The 4,010-nt window shown below is 47.9% G+C and overlaps 1 non-coding gene across 1 annotated transcript; it reads right to left on the minus strand.

Moving 5' to 3' along the window:
- Positions 1-713: 713 nt before the first annotated feature.
- TRNAE-UUC (transfer RNA glutamic acid (anticodon UUC)) lies at positions 714-785 on the minus strand. The gene has a single exon. It is a non-coding gene; the product is annotated as a tRNA-Glu (tRNA).
- Positions 786-4,010: the final 3,225 nt, after the last annotated feature.

Consider the following 4,010-nt stretch of genomic DNA (forward strand, 5'->3'; position numbering starts at 1 on the left):
CCGGGAGGATCCCTCATGCCGCAGAGCGGCTGGGCCCGTGAGCCATGGCCGCTGGGCCTGTGCGTCCAGAGCCTGTGCTCCGCAACGGGAGAGGCCGCGACAGTGAGAGGCCCTCGTACTGGAAAAAAACAAAAAATGTAGACCCTCGACGTGGCTTCTGAGCCCTCTTGGCTCAGTCGAGTGTAATCATGTGTCTCCCAGTGGTTCCCTCCCTCGTTCCTACCCTGAGCCCACAAGATGGGGGTCTGGGCAACCTCCTGCCTTTCATACTCACCTTTGGGGTGATCAAAACCATCCCTCCACCAGGCTCATCTCCCCCAAACTGGACCCCACTATTATTTTGTGAAAAAGGCAACCCGGTTCTGGGGCACCCTATGATCTTCAACTGGAAGCCCACCTTGGAGCCAGTTCCTCCAAACTTTCCAGTTGTCAATAAGCTGCTCAAAACCCAGAAGAAATCCAGCCCTGCTTGGACTCATTAGAGTGGACTCTGTTGTCTGCAACTGAGAACTCTGCCTGCTGCAGTAATAAAGGGGGTCGGCATTCAAGAGCACAGCCCCGGGGAACCCTCAGCATGGGCATCCACAGCTTATGTCCCGGGGCTGGAACCGGTCTGCTACCTGTGCCTCTGCTCCCCATGTGAAGAATTAATTGTCCTGCTTTAAAAAAATTTTTTTTCTTTTGGCTGAGCCTCGCGGCTTGTGGGATCTCAGTTCCCCAACCAGGGACTGAACCTGGGCCACGGCAGTGAAAGTGCAAAATCCTAACCACTAGACCACCAGGGACCCCCCTTGTCCTGCTTATTTATGTCACTAGCTCTCATTTTAAAGTCCCAGGAGGGCAGGGCAGGTTGCCTGACTCCTGGTCATGTGTCTGTTTCCTATCTCAGTGGAGGCTGGGAAAACAAACATCTGAACTTTGAGGCTTCAGTTGGGAAGGATGCACTCAGCCTATTCCCAAGACCCACATGGTCGGCATTTTTCCAAACACAGGAAGCTAAAAAGCCAGACAGCTAAAAATTCCAACAGATATACACCATATCTCTTATTAGTTTGGTATAGATCTTTCTAGAGCTCTCAAAAAATGCTTACATAATCCCGTGGTTGTTTTTTTTTGTTGTTATTTGTAGTTTTCTTTCCAATTAATAGTATGTTTTGGGGGATCTTTCCATATCAGTAGACTTACCTCATTATTTGTAATGACTTTCTAACATCTCATAGTAGAAATTTACTAGCATTTATTTAATCACTCTGTTATCATTCAACATTCAGCTTGTTTCTAATCCTTTGCAATTAAGAACAAAGCCTCAGTGAACAATCTGGTACCTATACCTTTGTCCATATGTGTGACTGTTTCTGTAGGATAGACTCTCAGAAGTGGAATTTCTGGATGAAAAGGGTACACGTATTATACATTTTAATAAATACATCCCAAAGATTTTATCAATTTACTTTCTCTAACAGTGTTTGGAAGGGTCTCTTTTCCCAGTCCTGGATATAATTAATAGTTCACATTTTATTGCCCATCTTTGTGTGAATATTCATTCCTCAATATTGGTTTTGTGTGTGTGTGTGTGTGTGTGTGTGTGTGTGTGTGTGTGTGGTACGTGGGCCTCTCACTGCTGTGGCTTCTCCCGTTGCGGAGCACAGGCTCCGGACATGCAGGCTCAGTGGCCATGGCTCATGGGCCCAGCCGCTCCGCGGCATGTGGGATCTTCCCGGACCGGGACACGAACCCGTGTCCCCTGCATCGGCAGGCGGACTCTCAACCACTGCGCCACCAGGGAAGCCCTCGATATTGTTTTATTTTTTGTTTTGTTTTGTTTTTGTTTTTGTTTTTGCGGTACGCGGGCCTCTCACTGTTGTGGCCTCTCCCGTTGCGGGGCACAGGCTCCGGACGCGCAGGCTCAGTGGCCATGGCGCACGGGCCCAGCCGCTCCGCGGCATGTGGGATCTTCCCGGACTGGGGCACGAACCCGTGTCCCCTGCATCGGCAGGCAGACTCTCAACCACTGCGCCACCAGGGAAGCCCTCGACATTGTTTTAAATTGCATTTCTTACACTAGTGAAGCTGCATCTCTTTTCCGAAGCGCGTTGGTCTTTTGAAGATGATAGGCTTTGTGAATTGCCTAGCTGCATATTTTACGCATTTAAAAAATTGTGCTGTTTTTCTTTTTACTATTGCTATTTAGGAGCTTTTTGTATATCAGGGATTTTGAGCATTTGCCTTTTCTAAGTGTTACCCTTGTCAACATTCACATCCTGGGACACTAATGGGGCAGGGCCCATGAATGGCCACCAGGGGTCGGAGCTTCCCTCAGCCAGGTATGAAAGACTGCCTTTTGGCATTGGGAGGGATATTCAGGGGATCTCCTTGCAGAAGGGCTTGCTCTGACTCCTTATATCCTTTGCTTCTTATCTTTGAGAGATTTCCTGGTTAACTAAGGGGATATCAAGGCGGACAGCCACTGGCATTTTCTCTGGGCCTCGGCAGTACCACCCCCATGTCTAGGGGCTGTATAGAATGGTAGTTAAGAATATGGACTTTGGGTGGTGGGGGGAGGGAAGGATTGGGAGTTTGGGATTAGCAGATGCAAGCTATTATACATAGGATGGATAAACAACAGGGTCCTACTGTATAGCACAGGGAACTATATTCAATATCCTGTGATAAACCATAATGAAAAAGTATGAAAAAGAATATATATTCTTTTATATATATGTATATATATATATAAAACTGAATCACTTTGCTGTACAGCAGAAATTAAACACAACATTGTAAATCAACTATAATAAGATTAAAAAAAAAAAAAGAATGTGGGCTTTGGCATCAGACAGATGTGGAGGCTGCTCCCAGCTCTTCCCCTTCTGAGCTTTGTGTGACTGGAAAGTGACCTGGCCTCTTTGAGCCTCCATTCCTGTCTGTGTGCCATGGGAATGAAAACCCTCACTTAATTTGGATTACATAAACTGCTGGGTGGCAGGATCTCACACATTCAGTCATGAAATATGTATTGAGCACCTATTATATGCCAGACACTGTCCTAACTTTGGGTGGATGACAAAACAGACAGAAATTCTGGCCTCATGGAGCTGATTTAGGGGGAGGCAGATAATCCACAAAAAAACACAAGGCAGAGAGAGGGTATCAGACAGTGATGAGCGTTTCAGAGTGAAATCAACCAGAGAGGTGGGACACAGAGAAAGCTGGGGTGTGCAGAGAGTGGTCAGGGTGTAACGGGACGAGACTTGTACCAAACCCAAGTTCGGCAGCTCCCTGCTTGAAAGGCCAATACTCAAGAGACAAGTGTTGGTGGAAAAGGAAAAGTTGCTTTATCCAGGAGGCTAGCAACCTGGGAAAATGATGGACTAATGTCCTAAGACCATCTCCAAGTTGCAGGTTAGGAGACAAAGGTTTTTTTTTTTTCTTTTTTTGGCTGCATTGGGTCTTCGTTGCTGCGCGTGAGCTTTCTGTAGTTGTAGCGAGCGGGGGCTACTCTTCTTTGTGGTGCGCAGGCTTCTCATTGCAGAGGCTTCTCTTGTCGCGGAGCGTGGGCTCTAGGCGCGTGGGCTTCAGTAGTCGAGGCACATGGGCTCAGTAGTTGTGGCTCGCGGGCTCTAGAGTGCAGGCTCAGTAGTTGTAGCGCACGGGCTTAGTTGCTCCGCAGCATGTGGGATCTTCCCCAACCAGGGCTCGAACCCGTGTGCCCTGCATTGGCAGGCTTATTCTTAACCACTGTGCCACCAGGGAAGTCCTGGAGACATTGGTTTCAAAGGCCGAGTTAGGGAGGGCATGGCAGGGTTTATGATCAGCTTGTGTACAATTCTCGGATTGTTTGGCATCAAGATACAGTTTTGAGCATCACCTATCTCGTTTCAACCAGTCTGGGGTCTACGTGCTTGCAGCCGGCAGGTTTCATCTGGTGAGGTCTGCTTCCTGTAACAACAACGCAGGAATGTGTGTCAGACCTTTATCTGTAGCTTTCAGGGAACTGGGAGCTTGGTGAC

Source organism: Lipotes vexillifer, unplaced genomic scaffold (assembly GCF_000442215.2).
Source record: "Lipotes vexillifer unplaced genomic scaffold, Lipotes_vexillifer_v1.1 scaffold371, whole genome shotgun sequence".
NCBI lineage: Eukaryota > Metazoa > Chordata > Mammalia > Artiodactyla > Lipotidae > Lipotes > Lipotes vexillifer.